Below are 17,436 nucleotides of genomic sequence, written 5' to 3'. Positions count from 1 at the left end.
CGACTGCAGCAAGGATGGGATAGTAACCACCTTGAATGATCCAAACAATATCCTGTATCCGCGATGCTAATGATATCCAAAGCTGAGAAAGATAATGAAGTCCGTCAAACAAACTCGTGTCCATTGTTGGAACATTCCAGTTTATTGTTCTCAGATTCTGATCCATTATCATATTACTCCAGTCTAAAGTTCTCCAATTCCGATCTCTCCTATCCCCTCTCAGTGCTGCTGATTGCTATTCATGCAGGTGGTGATGCTCCCGCTCAAACTGTGGAATAACGCATTGAAATGAGTGCCTTATGCATAGAAGGGGCTAATCCTCGACTGACACATTTAGAATCTAAAGGACTAACCTTAATCACATGGACAAAACAAATAACGCCAGTTAACCGCTTCTAATTCAATATGGTTTCACTATAATTCAAAATAACTTTTAACATTTAGGCGTTCTAAACGGCATATATATTCGGGTTTCTGAGAGAAGAGATTTTCGAGATGGTAAATCGATTGAGTGTAATCATTCAAACTGTTATGGACATTGGCGCGATGCTAGAAGATTGTCAGAACTCTATGTTCCGATAAGTGTATACTTTCTGTAAGTGCTGATCTGTCATTACCTATCCCTGTGCCTGACTCTCTGTCCCTTTTTTATGTCTGACTCTCTGCCCCTCCTGTCTATCTCTGTTTCTCATCCCCTCTCCCTCAGTCTGACTCTCTCTCTCCCCCTCTTTCTCCCTCTGTCTCACTCTCACTCTGTCTCCCTCTGTCTGACTCTGTCTCCTCCCTCCCCAACCTCTCTCTTCCTCCCTCTGTCAGACTCTCACTCTCTCTTCCTCCATCGGACTCTGTCCCTCCCAGTTTCTTTTCTGCCTGACAGTCACTACCCTACCTTCTGTCTGACTCTCTGTGTAGCTCTCTCACCCTCTCGGTCTGAATCTCCCTCTCCTTCTCTCTCTCTCTCTGAATTTCTTTTACTCCATCTCCGACTCTCAGACTACCTCTATCTCAGTCTCCTCGTCTGTCCTTCTCCCCAATGTCTGTCCTCCGTCTGTCACATTCTCCCTGCCTCTTCATCTGTGTGACTCTCTCTCTTCACCAATTTTTCTGCCTGACTCCCTTTTCCCATCTGAGTTTCCCTCTCTCCTTTACCCTCTTTCTGACAAGCTCTCTCAATCTCACCACATCTCCTTTTATCTGTCTCTCCATCCCTGTCTCTCTCCCTCTGACTGTTTCTCTCCTAATCACCGTCTCCCTCAGTCCAAGTCTTTCATTCTCTCGCCCCCCTCTCTTTGTCTGCGTCTTCCTCCCCATCCGCCTACTCTGTCGGAGTGTCTCTCACCCTCTCATTGTATCTGACTCTCTCTCCTCCGTCATTCTGTCGGATTCTGTCTCTTCCCGACTACCACTGCCTGAGTCTCATCATATCAATCTCCCTTCTCCAGTGACTGACGCTCACTCTCCACTCCCTCTGCCGATCTGACTCTCTCTCTCTCTTTCCGTCTCCCATTGTCTGACACTCTCCCTCCATTACTCTGACTCTGACTCACTCTTGCTCCCTCTCTTCTTCGTCTTCCTCTCTGTCCCTCCCTCTCTCTCCCTCTGTCTGACTCTCTCTTTCCCTATCAATCTATCTGACCTTCCCTGTCTCCCCTTCCCGATTTAACTCAATATAGAGGAGGCCACATCGGGTGCAGAGGATGGAATAGATGATGTGTGTGTGTGTGTGTATGGGGGGGGGGGGGGGGGTAGACAGGCCGCCTACTTGCGGAGCGTTTCAGAGAACACCTCTGGGATACCCGGACTAACAAACCCACCAACCCTGTGGCTCAACAATTCAACTCCCAGTTTGTGCGAAGATTTGTAGCTCGGGTGCTCGTTTTTCTGGTTCTGTTCGCCGAGCTGGAAGTTTTTGTTGCAAACGTTTCGTCCCCTGGCTACGCGACATCATCAGTGGTTGGGAGCCTCCTGCGAAGCGCTTCTTTGATGTTTCCTCCGGTGTTTATAGTGGTCTGTCCCTGCCGCTTCCGGTTGTCAGTTTCAGCTGTCCGCTGTAGTGGTTGGTATATTGGGTCCAGGTCGATGTGTTTGTCGATGGAGTTTGTGGATGAATGCCATGCCTCTAGGAATTCCCTGGCTGTTCTCTGTCTGGCTTGCCCTATGATAGTAGTGTTGTCCGACTGGGACATGAATTCGACTGGGACAACACTCCTATCATAGGGCAAGCCAGACAGAGAACAGCCAGGGGATTCCTGGAGGCATGGCATTCATCCACAAACTCCATCAACAAACACATCGACCTGGACCCAATATACCAACCACTACAGCGGACAGCTGAAACTGACAACCGGAAGCGGCAGGGACAGACCACTATAAACACCGGAGGAAACATCAAAGAAGCGCTTTGCAGGAGACTCCCAAGCACTGATGATGTCGCCTAGCCAGAGGACGAAACGTTTGCAACAAAATCTTCCAGCTCGGCGAACAGAACCACAACAACTTCAACAACCCCTCCAACTCCACCAAAGATATGCAGGTCTTTGGACTCATCCATCGCCAGACCACAACAACACGACGGTTGGTGGAAGAGCGCCTCATCTTCCGCTTAGGAAACCTCCAAACACAAGGGATGAACTCGGATTCCACCAGTTTCCTCATTTCCCCTCCCCCCACCTTGTCTCAGTCAAAACCATGGAACTCAGCACCGCCTTCCTAACCTGCAATCTTCTTCCTGAACTCTCCGCCCCACCCCAGTCTGACCTATCACCCTCACCTTGACCTCTTTCCACCTATCGCCTTTCTAACGCCCCTCCCCCAAGTCCCTCCTCCCTACCATTTATCTTAGCCTGCTGGACACACTTTCCTCATTCCTGAAGCAGGGCTTAAGCCCGAAACGTCAATTCTCCTGTTCCCTGGATGCTGCCTGACCTGCTGCGCTGTTCCAGCAACACATTTTCAGCTCTGATCTTCAGCATCTGCAGACCTCACTTTCTCCTCTATGCACAAGTTCCCTATGCTATCGCTGATCAGCCCTACTCTTCCTTTAATCATTCTCTTATTCCTCACATACGTGTAAAATGCCTTTGGATTCTCCCTATTCCTTCCTGCCAAGCCTTTTCCGTGCCACCTCCTGGCTCTCCTCAGACCATTTTTGAGTTCTTTCCTCGCCTGCCTGGAATACCCTAGAGCTGAGCAAAAACCTTGGTTCCTCCACCTTACGTAAACTGCCTTCTTTCTTTTGACGAGAAGCTCCTCTGCTCTTGGCATCCAAGGTTCCTTTATCTTACCCGTTCTTGCCTGTCTCAGAAGAACACATTTGTGCATCTCTCGCAACAACTGTTCATTAAATAGTCTCCACATGTCTAAAGTGCCCTTTCCATGGAACAATTATTCCCAATCCATGCTTCCCAACTCACGTCTGATAGCACTATAATTTCCTTTTCCCCAATTGTTTCCTTTTCCCCAATTAAATATCCTTTCATTGCGCCTGCTTCTCTCCTTCTCCATAGCTATGTATAATGTGAGGCTGGTGTGGTCATTATCACCAAAATGCTCTCCCACCGCAAGATCTGACACCTGACCCGGCTCATTGCCGAGCACCAAATCCAAAATGACCTCTCCCCTCGGCGGCCTGTCAGACGTTCGTCTTACCCTTCCTCTCCTGATGTCTGACTCTTCCTTTCTCATCCTCTCCCTCTGACTGACTGTTCTTCCCTTCTCTTTCTCTTCCTCTGTGTGAGTTTCAACCTCTCTCTCTGACTGAAAATCTGTCTCCCTCCTTTTCTGTCTGACGGTCTCTGCCCTCCCTCTGTCTGACCCTTCCTCTGCATCTCACTCTATCTGACTCTCCCTGTCCCCCAGCCATTTGATTTTCCACCCCATCTCTTTGTCTGAATTTAAGTTTCTCTCACTTCCTCTGTGTGACTCTCTCTCCTTCTCCCACTGTCGTACTCTCTCTTCCTCAATCTCTCCCCTCCCTCTCTTATACTCTCTCGTTCATTCACACCTCATTCCCTCTGTCTAATTCTCGCTCTCCTGTCCATATGTCTGTCTCTCTCTCTCTCTCTCCATGTCACACTCTGTCTGACACTCTCTCGTTCCCCCTCCAATTGATTATCTCTCTGTCTCGTTCTGACTGGCTATCCCTCTCTCCCTATGTCTGACTTCGTCACTCTTCCTCTCAGACTGAAACAGTCCCTCTCTCCCTTCTCCCTCTGTCTGACTGTATGTCTTTACTTCCCCCTCCTCTGCCTCATTCGCTCTCACCCTATCCATCTGTCGAAACCTCTGTCTTTCTCTCGCAATCCATCTGTCTGACTCTGTCTCACTTTCCCCTCTCCATCCGTCTAATTCTCTCTCCCTCTCTTCTCTCTCACTCTCTGCCATTCTCTCCCTCTCCCTTTGCCTGAATCTTTCTTACTCCTTCTTACTCTCCATCAGTCTGACACTATATCTGTCTCCCTCTCTCTCTATCTGGCGCTCAATCTCCTTTTCGCTCCCACCCTCACCCCGTCGGTCTTTCCGTGCCTCTCCATCTGTTTCATTCACTCTCCCTATACTTGTGCCTCTGACTGACTCTGTCTCTCTCTCCCTCTGTCTGACGCTCACTGCTTTGCTCTCTCCCACGAACAGGCTGTCTCTCTCTCACCCTCTTCCATCTGACTCTCTATCCCCACTCCATGAGTCTGACTCTCTCTCGCCCCTTTGCCACTCTCTGACTCTCTCTCTGTACGCCTCTCCATCCTCCACTGTCGAAAACTCACTCTGCTCTCCCACTGCCTATCTATCTCTCTCTTTCCTGCCTCCTCTGTCTGACTCCATCTTCACCACTCTATGTCTGTGTGTCTCGTTCTTGCTCTTCGCACGTTCACACCCTTTATTTCTGTCTGACACTCTCTCCACACGACCTTTTTTCTGTCTGAATTTCTCTTCCTCTTTCTGACTCTCTCTCCCACTCTCTCTGACTCTATCTCCCAAACCTTCTGCCAGAGGATCTCTCTCTCTGTCTCTCTTTGTCTGATTCTCTCTCACGCCCTCTCCTTCTCCATTTGGCTCACTAGTCTCTTTCTGTCTCCTTCTGCACGACTCTCTCTCCATCCCCCTGCCGGATTTTGTCTCCATCCCTGTCCCTCTGTCTGACTCTTTCAATGTTTCCTTCCACCTCTAACCGACTCTCTCTGTCTCGTTCCCTTTATCGTCCTGTCTCTTTCTTAATCTCTCCCCCTTCTGTTGCACTCCTCTGCCTCACTCTCACTACCTGTCCGTCTATCTGATACTCTCTCACCTTCTTTCTGACAATCTCATTATCTCGCTGTCCCTCTAACTGATGTTTTCTCAACAACCTGCCTTCCTGGCTGACTGATGTCTCTTCATTTCCATCTCTCCGAATTTCTCTCACTCTCCTACTCCCTCTGTCTGACTCTCTGTCTCTACCTCCCTCCCTCTCCCTCAAACTGACTCTCACCCCCCTTTCCACCTGAATGGCTCTCACTTTTCCCGAGTCTCTCTCTCCTCCACAATCTGGCTCTCACTCCCTCTCCCTCTGACTGACTCTCTCTCTCCCCCTCTGTTTCTCTCTGACAGATTCTCCCCTTCTGTCTGACTCCATCTATCTGTCTCTGGCTGACTTTCTCACTCCCCGTCCGTCTCAATCTGTCCATTCCTGTGCCTCAATCTGAAAATCCCTCTCTCCCTGCCCTTCTGTCTCACTGTCTCTCAAACAGCCTTCTCCTGTCCCTCTGTCTGACTCTCAATCTAACATTCTCCCTCTCTCTCTGACCGAATCACTCTCTCTCCTCCTCTGTCTGACTCCATCTCTACTTCTCTCCCCTCCCTCGTTTGACTATCCCGACGTCTCCCTTTGTTTCGTTTTCTCACCCTTTTCCTCTGACTCTCTCTCTATCCGCCCCCCTCTGTCTGACTCTATCTCTCTCTCCCTCTACCTGACTCTGTCTCTCAGCCAACTCCCTCTATCTGCCTCTATCTCTCTCCATTTCCATCTGTAAGAATTTCGCTGTCTCCCACTCGCTTTGTGTGACTGACTCTCTTCCTCCCTCTCCCTCTGTCTGAAACCCTCTCCCTCTCCATCTGTCTGACCCTCTCTCTCTCCTTCTCCCTATGTCTCACTCTCTCTCTATCCCACTCTCTCCACCTGACTCTCTGTCTCTCTCTCCCTATCCTTCTGTTTCTCTCTCGCTCCCTCTGTCTTTGTCGTTCCCTCTCTCCCCCTCTCCCTCTGTCATACACTCTCTCTCTCTCTCAATGTGTCCACTCTCTCTCTCTTTGACTTCCTCTGTCACTCTCCATCTCGCTGAATCTGAGTCTCCCTCCTTCTCCCTCGCCTGACTCTCTCTACACCTATCCATCAGTTTCATTCTATCTCTCTATCCCTCTGTCTCCCTCTGACTCTCTCTCGAACCCTCCCCGTCCCTCTCGCTCTCTGTCTGACGTTCTTTGTCTCTCCCTGTCCCACCGATTGACTCTCTCTCTCTCTGTGTCTGACGCTATATCACCCTTCCCTTCTGTTTGACGATCTCTCTCAACCTGTACATCTGTCTGTCTCTCATTCGCCTCTGCCTCAGTCTGTTTCTCACTCCCCGTCACCCTCTGACCCACTCTCTCCTCCCCTCTCCCTCTGTCTGATTATCTCTCCCTCTCTTCTATCAGACTCTTTCTCTCCCTCTGACTTTGTCACTCGCCATCTCTCTCTGTCTTACACACTCTCCTGCTCATTCTCCTTCAGTCTTTCCACTCTCTTCCTCAGCCTGACTCTGTTACTCACCCACTGCAAATGCCTGACATCATCTTTATCCCACTAAATGTCTCTATCTACCCGCTACATCTGCCAGTCTCTCTCTCGTTCTCTATCTCTCTCTGTCTCTGACTCTCACTCTGACTCTTCCTCAACCAATCTCACTCTCCATCTGTCTTGGTCTCTCTCAATCCCTCTCCCTTTGTCCGATTTTCTTTCTCGCTCTCTCGCCTCCTCGCTCTGTCTGATGCAGCCGTTCTTTGCCTGTACCTCTATGAGTCCCTCTCCCCCCCCCCTTTTGTGTGTGTCTCTCTCCCTCTGTCTCACTCCGTTCACATCTCTATCTGACTCTCTCTCCATCTCTGTCTGTATGAGTCTGTCTCTCTTTCACAATGTCCCCCGGTCTGACACTCTCTCACATTACTCGCACTGTCTGTCTCTCCCTCACTCTCACTCTCCCTCTGTCTGACACTATGTATCTCCCTATCCCTCTGATGTTATCCTTCCCCGCTCCCACTTTTTGACTCTCTTTCCCTCTACCTCTGCTTGACTCCACCTTCTCCTACTGTCTGACTGCCTGCCTCCCTGTCTCTCTCCTCTCTCTCGTCTGATTCACCTCATCTCTTTCTCTGTGTCATTCATTCTCTCTCTCTAACCCTCCCAGTCTTCCGCACTCTGATTTTCTCTATCTTTAACTGTCCCAGTATTGACTCTATCTCTGTCTGACTCTCTCTAACTCACGCGCCGCTTCTGTCTATCTCTCTCTGTCACCTGTAACTCCATCTGTCTCTCACTCGCCTCGCCCCCGTCTGTCTGTCTTTCTCCCCCTTCAACTCTCTCTCTGTTCTTCCGGCTCCCTCTGTCTGATTTTCGTCTTGCCCTTCCTCTCCCGCAGTCTCGCGCTCTCTCTCTCTCTTTCTCTGTCTGACACTGTCACAGTCTCTCGATCTGCCTGTCTCTCTCGCTCTCTCCCTCTGTCTGACTCTTTCTAACTGCCAGAAAATCTCCATCTGCCAGTCTCTGTCTCTCTCCCTCTCCATCTGCCAGTCTCTCTCTCTCTGTCTGAATGTTTCTCATTCCCTCTCACTCGCCTTCTTTCTGAGTCTCTCTCCCTCCCTCTTCCTCTGTCCAATGCTCTCTTTCTCCAACCTCTGTCTAACTCTGTCTTTCTCCTTCTTCAGCTGTGTGACTCTCCCTCTCTCTCAATCTCCCTCTCTCTGACACGATATGTCTCCCTCTCCCTCTGATTTTATTCTTCCCACTCTACCACTTTCTGACTCGCTCTCCTTCTATCTGACTCTCTCTGCCTCCCATCTCTCTGTCTGACTCTCTCTCGCCAGTCTCCCTCTGTCTGACACGGTATGTCTCCCTCTCCCTCTGATTGTGTTCTTCCTCCTCTACCACTTTCGGACTGGCTCTCCTTCTATCTGACTCACTCTGCCTCCCCAATCCTCTGTCTGACTCTCTCTCGCCGGTCTCCCTCTGTCTGACACTCTCTCTCCCTTTGTCTGACTCTCTTGCCCCTCTTTCTAACCCTCTCTGTCCGCTTCTCTCTGTCTGACCCCCTCGTTCCCGCTCCATCTGTCTGACTTTCCCTCACTTCCTCTACCTGTATCTGACCCTCTCTCACTTTCTCCCTCTCTCCTCTCCGTCGAGCTCGCGCTCAATCCATTTCCTCTCCCACTGGCTCACTCTCCCTGACATTTTCTCTGGTTCTCTCTCGTTCTCTCTTTCTTCACTCCCTCATCTGACTTCCTCCACTTCTCCCGATGTCTCTTTCCCTCCCTTATCGTCAATGTGAATATCTCTCTATCCTTCTCCTAATCGTTCTGTCTGTCTCTCTCACCGCCACCCCCACCCCCCATCTCCCTCCGCACGAATTATCTCTCTGTCTGTCCATCTCCCGGTCCCTCTTTCCGATGCTGTTCCCTTCTCTCTCTCCCTTTATTTATTACTGTCTCGCTCTTTCTTCCTCTATCTGACTCTCTCTCGCCCTGTCAGAAAGTGTCTCTCTCCTTTTTTCTGACTTTCTCTCTTCCTCTCCCTGTCTGACTCTATATCTCTCGCCTCTCTCCCTCTGACTCTTCATCTCCCTTTGTCTGACTCTTTCTCTCTCTCTCTCCATTTTCCAGACCCTCTCTGTCTCTCATTCCCTCTCCCTCTGATTGAAACATTCTCTCCCTCTCCCTCTGCCTGACTCACTGTCTCCCTCTCAACATGTCTGCATGGCTCTCTCTCCCTCTAGCTCTGACTAAATCTCTCGCCCTTCCTCTCCATCCGTCTGACTCTTTCCCTCTCCTCCCTCCACTTTTCTTGCATGACACTCTCGCTCCTTCTACCAATGTCTGATTCTCTCTACTCTTCTCCCTCAGTCTGAATCTATCACGCTCTCCCTCTGTCTGACTCCCTGTTTCCCTCTCACTACGTCTGACTTTCTCCCTTTCTCCCTCTCCCTCTGACTTACTCTCTCTCTCTCTTCCTCTATTTGACTACCTACCCCTCCATCTCCTTTTACATCTCTCCCTATGTCCGACTGTAACTCTCTCGCCCTGTGACTGACTCACTCTATCTTTATGACTGATTATCTCACTCTCTCCCTCTGTCACTCTCCCTCTCCCTTTGTGTGACTATTTTACCCTCTGTCTGTTTTTCACCTCTCTCCCTGTGTCTGACTCCATCTCCCGCCCCTCTGTCTCACGCTGTCCCCCTTCTCTTTCTGTGTCTCTGTCTCTCTCTTCCTCTCCTTCGTTCTGCCTAACACTGTCCCACTCCCTCTCCATTTGTCTGCCTCTCCCTGTCTGACCCTCCGTTTCTCCAACTCTCACTTTTCCTCTGGCTTACTCTATCAGACTCTCCCAATCTCCCTTCGCAATGTCTGTTTTTTTTTTCTCTCTCTCTGTCTCTCTCTCTCTCTCTTTCTCTCTCTCTCTCTTTCTGTCTCCCTCTCTCGGTTTGCGTCTATCTGGCTGACTTTCACTCTCTCACACATCCTGACCAAACATATGACACTCTCTCCTTCTCCGTGTGTCTGAATCTCTCTCTCCCTTCCTCCCGCACCTGTCGGTCCAATACTCTCACTTCCTCTGTTGCTCTCTACCCCACATTCTCCCTCTGTCTCTCTCCCTCTGCGTCTGTATCTCTTTCCCTCTCCATCTGACCAACTCTGTCTCTATCCTCTCCCTCTCCTGCTTTGTGACTCTCTCTCTCCATTCCTCTCCTTATGTCTGACACTCTCTCTACCACTCTCCCTCTGTCTAAATCTGTCTCCCCGTCTGAACCTTTCTTTCCCGCTCTTTCGGTCTGGCTCTCTCTCCATCTCCATCTATCTGAGTCTGTTTCTTCGACTGTCTGCCTGTCTATCTCTCTGTCTGTCTGTCTCTCTCTCCTACTCTCCCTCTGACTGACACTCTATCTCTCCCTGTCTCTGTCTGACTGTCTGCTCTCTCCCTCTCCTTCTGTCAGAATATCTCGCTCTTTCTCCCTCCCATTGTCTGACTGTCTCTCACCCACTCCCTCTGATAGATTCTCTTTCCATCTTCCTGTCTCACAAGTGCGTCTGTCACTCCCTCCACCTCCTTCTCACGCTCTCTCCCTGGCCGTGTCTGAATTTCTCTGTCCTTTCTTCTCTTTCCCTCTGCCTGACTCTCTCTTTTCCTCCCTCATCATCTTCTGGATTCTGTCACTGTCGCTCTCCCTCTGTCTGACTCTCTCTCTCGACGTCCCACTGTCTGACTCTCTCTCTGTCTCACTCTATTTCTCATCCTCTCCGGCTGCCTGACTTTCTGTCTGACTCTCTGACTCTGCCTTTCACAATCCATCTGTCTGACTCTCTCTCTCCCTCTCAATCTGTCTCAAATTCTCTCTCTCCCGACCCCCCTTTTTCCCTTCCTCAGACTCTCTCTCTCACAGACTTACGCTCTCTACCCGTCTCTCTGACTCTCTCCCCCTCCATATCTCTCTCCCACTGTCTGACTCTCGTTCTCCCTCTGCCAGACACTTTCCCTCTCCCCCTACTTATCTCTGAATATCTCTGTCTTTACCTCCCTCTCCGTCTGATTCTCACTCCCTCCGTTTCTCACGGTCTGACTGTCTTCTCTCTCTCCCTATCCTTCTGTCAGAATGTCTCGTTCTCTCTCTCCCATTGTCTGACTGTGTCTCACCTTCTCCCTCTGCCCGAATTTCTCTCTCGCTCTCCATGTCGGACATTCTGTCTGTCACTCTCTCCACCTCTCTTCATTCCCTCTCCCTCGTCCTGTCTGAAACTGTCTGTCCCTCCTTCTTTCTCCCTCAGCCTGATTCTGTCACTCTCCCTCTCCCACTGTCTGGCTCCCTCTCTCTCCCTCTCTCAGTCTGAAATTCTCTCACCCTCTCTCTCTGACACTTTATCTCGGTCTTCCTCTGTCCGAATCTCTCGCTCTCCCCCTCCTTCTGTCTGACTCTCTCTCTCACTCCTCTCCCTGTCTATGACTCTCGCTCTCCCTCTGTCTGACTCTTCTCTCTCCTCCGTTTCCTGTCTCCATCTCTCTGTCTCTCCTTCCTGACTCTCTATCTGAAAGTTTCGCTACCCTCCTTCTGTGCGACTCTCTCTCTCTCCCTATCCCTCTGTCCGATTCTGTCTTGCCCTATCTCTCTGTCTGACTCGCTCTTACGCTACCTCTACCTCAGTCTATCTCTCTATATCACTCCCTTTGCCTGACTCTCACTCACTCTCCCTCTGTCTTCGTCGTTTTTTTCTGTCTGTCAATCTCGCTCCCTCTCCCGATATCTGAATCTCTCTCTATCTTTCTCCGTATGCATGACTCTCTCTCACTCTCCCATTACATCACTCCGATACTCTCTCTCCTTTTCTGTCTCTTTCTACACCCATCTCTCCCTGTGTATGATTTCCGCTCTCCCTCTGTCTGACTCTGCCTGCCTCCCTTTCCCTCTGAATTACTCTCTCTCTTCCTTTCCCGCTGCCTGGCACTCTCTCTCTCTCAATCTCTCTGACACTTTCGCTTTCTCCCGCGGTCTGACTCTGTCTCTCCCACCTCTACATCTGTCTGAAACTCTCTATCTCTCCCTCTGTCTGAATCTCTCTCTCTCTCTGTCTTTCCCTCCCTCTCCCTCCCTCTCACTTCTCTCACTGCTCTCACTGTCTGACTCTTCCGCTTTCCCATTCGGACTCCACCTCTCTTACTCGCTGTCTCCCTTTCCCAAAGTCTGACTATCTCTCTCTCGCTTTCTCCATCATATTCTCTATGGAATTCTATCGTGCTCTGACTCTCTCTCTCCTTCTCCCTCTGCCTGACTTTGCAACTGTCACTCTCCCTCTCTCTGAAAATTTCTCTCTCCCTGTATCTGACTGTCTCGCTCTGACACTCTGTGTCCATCACCTCTGTCTGAAAATTTCTCGCTCTACCTCTGCCTGACTCTGTCACTTAATCTGTCACCCACACATTGTGTCTGACAGTTTCTCTGTAACTCTCTATCCGTCCGACTCACTGTCTCTCTTCCTGTCTTCTCACTCCCTCTACCTCTGTTTGACTCTTTCTCTCTCTTCTACTCCCTCTGTCGGATTTTCTCTCTCTCTCTACCTCCCTCTTGCTGACTCTCTCTATCCCTCCTCCCCATTAGTCTATCTCTCACTTCCTCTTCCCCTGCCTGGCACACCCTCCCTCTCCCACTCTCTGACCTTCCCTTTCTGTCTCCCTCTTCCCCCGGTTAACGCTCTCTTCCTCTCTCTCTCTCTCTCTCTCTCACCTACACGCCACCTGACTCGCTGTCTCTCCCTGAATCTGAGTCTCTCTCTCACTCTCTCCCGTTGTCCCACTGTCTGACTCACTCTCTTTCCCTGTCCCTTTCCAACATTCTGTGTCTCACCTTCCTCTCCATCAGTTTGTCTGTCTGGCTCACTTTCCTCTCCCTCTGTTTGTCTGTCTGCCTGGCTCTCTCCCCCTACCCTATGTCGGTCTCTCTCTTCTTCCTCTCCGTCTGCCTAGCTCTCTCACTCGCTCTGCCTCTGCCTGACTTTCACTCTCTTCGTCTCCCCATCTGACACTTTCTCTCCCTCTGTCTGTCAATCGTTCTCTCTCTTCCTCGCCCGCTGTTCACCTCTCTCTCTTGCTCTGTGTCTGCCCCTCTCTCTCCCTCTTCCTCTGTCTGAATCTCTCCCTCTCCCTCTTCCAATCCATGTGTCTGATGTTCTCTATCCTTCTCCTTCTGTCCTACGCTGTCTCTTTCGTTCACTCTATCTACAACTCGTCCTCCCTCTCTCCCTCTTTTGACTCTCTCTCTCTGTGTCTCTCATTCTTCACACTCAACCAGCTCTGTCTGACTCTGTCTCTCCCTCTCACTTTATTCGATTCTCTCTCTCTCTCTCTCTTTCTCTCTCTCCAACCCCTCCCCCACCTTTGATTGGCTCTCTCTCTCTCTCTCTCCCCGCCTCCTGTGAGAGTATCTGTCCTCCAACCTCTCCCATTGTCTAACTCACACGCCCTCTCTCTCTCTGTGACCCTCTCTCTGTGCCCCTCCCTCTGTCCGACACTCTGCCGTCTTTCCCTCTCCCTCTGTCTGATTCTATCTCTCCCTATACCTTTGCTCGACTCTCTCAATCCATCATCCTCTGACTGACTCGCTCTCTACCTGTCTCCCTGTCTGTAAATCTCTTCCTCTTCCTCCTTATCCAGCTGCCTGACACTTTCTCTCGCTCCCCTTCCCTCTGTCTGATTGTCACGCTCCCTCTCCCACTTTCCGACTCTCTCTGTCGGACCCTCCCTACTGTCTGACTCTCTCTCCCACTCTCCATCTGCCTGACTCCCTCTTCCTCACCCTCGGTCCGTTTGTCTCTCTCTAACCCCTCCCTCTATCTGACAATCACTCCCCCTTCCTCCCCTCTTTCTGATTCTCACTACCTCTCAATTTTCACTCGTTTTCACTCTCTCACTCTCCCTCCATCTCTTTCTCTCCCTCTCTCTCACCCCCTCTGCCTGACTATCTATCTTTCCATCTCTCTTTATTTGACCCTTTCGCTCCCTCTCTCTATCTGTCTGGCTTTTTCTCTCTATCTCATCCCATCCCTCTGTGTGACACTGTCTAACGCTCTCCCTCTCCCATTGATTGACTCGCTCTCTTTTATTCTACCTCTGTCTGACTTTCTGTCTCTCATTCACTCTCCCTCTGCCTGACCCTGTCTCTTTATTTCCCTCCTGCTCCATCTGAGTTCTCTGCTGTCTTTCCCTCTCCTTCTATCAGAATCTCTCCCCCCGAATGATTGTCTCACTGCATCTGTCTGAAACTCTCTTTCGACCTCTCTGTGACCCTCTCTCCCGCTCTCCATTTGTCTGACTGTCTCTTCCTCTCCCTCGGTCTGATTCTCTATCTCTCACCCCTCCCTCTGTCTGACTCTCGCTCTTCCTTCCTCTCCCTCTATTTGCTGCGCACTCCTTCTCGCTCTTTCTTACTTTTCCATTCTCTCTCACTCTCACTCTACCTCTCACCTCTCTGTTCGACTCTCCGTCTCTCCTTCTCCCTTTATCTAACTCTGTCCCTCTCTCCTCCTCTACCGCTGTCTAGATCTATTTCTCTCTCACTCATCCGTCCCCTCTGCCTGACCGTGTATTCCTCTGCCTCTCCCTCTGCCAAACTGTCTGTCTCTCTTCCTCCACCTCTCTCTCTGTCTCTCCATCGGTCTCCATTTGCCTGACACTCCCACGCTCTTTCCCTCATCCCCTATTTGACACTCTGCTATCTCTCCCTATCCTTCTGGCAGCATCTCTGTCTACATCTCGACTAATTTTGACTCCCTCTCCCTCTGCCCGATTCTCGCTTTCCCTCATTCTGTATATGACTCTGTCTCTCACTATCCCTCTGCCTGACCCTTTCCCTCACTCTGTCCCCCTGCCTCTCTCCCTGTCTCTCTTCCTCTATCTCCATCTGTCTGACACTCTCTCTCGTTTCCACGTCCCTCATGAAGGCACTGTTACACACCCTCTTCCTCTCTCTAAATCTCCCTTGTCCTGACTGTCTAACTGTCTCCCTCCTTCGCCGTCTGTCCGACTCTCCCTTCCTCTGCCTGAAAGTCCCTCTTTCGCTGTCCGTGACACTCTCTCTCTCTTCCTATCACTCCGCCGGACTGTTTCTTCCTCTCTCGTACTCTCCATCTATATGACTCTCTCACTCTTCCTCCCGCTCTGTCCGATTCTCTTTTTCTTACCCCGCCCTCTATATGACTCTCTCTAACCTTCTCACGCTTCATTTATCTGATTCTGTCTATCTCCCTCTCCCTCTGCCCGACTCTCTCTCTCTCTAAAAGGCTCTGTCCTTTTCTCCATTTCCGTCTGTCTGACTTTTTCTACTCCCATTCCCTCTGTCTGAAACTGTCCATCCTTCTCTCCCTCTGTCTGACCCTATTTCAACCGACCTGTCTCATTCTCTCACTCCCACTCCATTCTGTCTCAAACTCTCTCTCTCCCGCTGACTCGGTCTGACTTTGTCTCTCTCTCTCTTTCCGCCTGCCTCTATCTGGCCCTGTCTCTCCTCCACGCTCTGCGTGACTCTCCCTCCCTCTCCCTTTGCCTCTGTCTGACACTCCCTCGCTCCATCTCCACATGTGTGACACTCTCTCTGTCTCGCTTCCCTTCTTTTCTTCTCTCTCTTTCTCTCTCCGTCTCCCAATATCTGACTCATTCTTCCTCTCCCTCCGCCCGCCTCTGTATCTCCCTCTATCCCTCTTTCTCTGTCCGAGTCTCTTTCTCTCTCTCTCACCTTCTCTCTGCGTAACTCTCTCCCTCTCCCTCTCCCTCTTCGTGACTCGCCCCCTCTCTTCCTCTAACCCTGTCTGACTCTCTCTGACTTTCGGTCGTCTTCCCTTTGCCTGACGCTCTCTCTCATTCCCTCGTTCTCAGTTTGACTTTCTGTTGACTCTCCCTCTCCTGTCAGAATCTCGCTCTCTCCCCCAACTGATTCTCTCTCTTGTTCACTCCCTTTGCCCAACTATCGCTCTCCATCTCTCTCTTACTAACGCTCTTCCTCCCTTCCTCTGCCTCTCTCCCTCTTTGCCTCTCACTCCATCTGTGTGAAACTCTCTCTCCTTTCCCATTTGGCTGAGTCTGTGACACTCCCCCTCCGTCTATTTAACTCTGTCAACCTTTTACCCTCTGTGTCTGACTCTCTCTCGCTCCCTCGTACTCTGTTCGACTCTCTCTGTCTCTCCTCCTCTGTCTGAAAATCTCTCTCGACGTCTGTGACACTCTCTCTCGCTGTCCTCCGCCAGATTATTTTTCCCTATCGAGAACTGTACATCTGTGTATCTGTCTCTCTCGTCCTCACCGTCTGTCCGATTATCTCTCCACCCACTCCCTCTATCTGACACTCTCTATCCTTCTCAATCCTCGTCTATCTGATTCTCTCGACCTGCGTCTCCCTGTACATGACTCTATTTATCTCGGTGTCTTCCTTTGTTTGACTCTCTTTCCCCCCGCTCTGTCTGACTCTCTCTACCTTCAGTTTGATTCTCTATCGCCCTCTCCCTCTGTCTGAAGCTGTCTCACCCGACCCCCCCACCCCCACCCCCAGCCAGATTCTCTCTCTCTGCACCTCTGTCTATCTGACTTTCCCTCTCTCCCTTGCTCTGTCTGACTCTTTCTGCATCTCCCTCTCCCCCGTCTGACCCTCTCGCTCCATCCCCCGTTTGAGACCCTTTCTCTCCCTCTCCCTCTACCTCACTCTCCCTATATCTCTTCCACTCCCAACGTCTGACTTCCATTCTTCCTCCTCTATGCCTGACTCTGTCTCTCCTGCTTTCCCCTCTGTTTGGCTCTCTTTCTCTCTCCCTCCCATCTGACTGTCTCTTTCCCTCTTCCTCTCCCCTCCCTCACATCATTCTCATTCTGACTCTTATTCTCTTTCTCCCTCTCCTCGAATCACTCTCTCTCTCACCCTCTCTCCCTTTCTGCCTCGTTCTGTCTCCCTCCCGCCTGAATCTTTCTCCCCTATCTCTGACACGCTGTCAGCCCCTCTCCCTCTGTCTGAGTCCGTGTTTCCCCTTTCCCTCTGTGTGACTCGGTCTCCATCTTCCTTTGTCTGACTCTCTCTCTCCCTCTGTCTAACTCTCTTCCTTTCTTCCTTTACCCCTTCTATCTGCCTCACTGTCTCCCGCTCCCTCTTCCTCTGTCTGCCTCTCTGTCTGATTCCCTCTCTCTCCAACATTCCTTCTCCCTTTCTCTGACGTTGTCTGGCCATATCTCTCACTCCCTCTGATTGACTCTTTCTCTCCCCATACACTCTCTCTCAAACCCCTTCCATTTCCTCTGTATGCACCCTCCACTCTCTCGACCCCATCCCTGTCTGTGTCTCTCCCCTTTGTATCCACCCCTCCTTCTCGTTCTGCATCACTACCCCACCACTCTCTCTCTTCCCCCGTATCACACTTTTGCTCAGCATCCCATTCCACTCCATCTCACTCGACCTCCTCTCTCTCTCTGTTAGTCTGTCCACATCCCTCTCTCTCTATTCCGATTCCTCTCTATCTCTCTCGAACCTCCTCCTCTCTCTCCACTCTGCATATTGACTTTCTCTCTCTCCAGCTATCTCGCACTCTCTCGCTTGGTCTCGGTTGTGACCTCACACTTTGTCTCTCTATTATCTTCCTCCCTCTCTCCTTCAAGCTCCCTCACACTCTCCCTCTAATATCAATCCAAACTCACCAT

The sequence above is a fragment of the Chiloscyllium plagiosum genome, unplaced genomic scaffold (assembly GCF_037043375.1).
Source record: "Chiloscyllium plagiosum isolate Xiang-an unplaced genomic scaffold, Cpla_swu_hap1 HiC_scaffold_52, whole genome shotgun sequence".
Lineage (NCBI taxonomy): Eukaryota > Metazoa > Chordata > Chondrichthyes > Orectolobiformes > Hemiscylliidae > Chiloscyllium > Chiloscyllium plagiosum.
Note: the sequence above shows the minus strand (reverse complement) of the source record.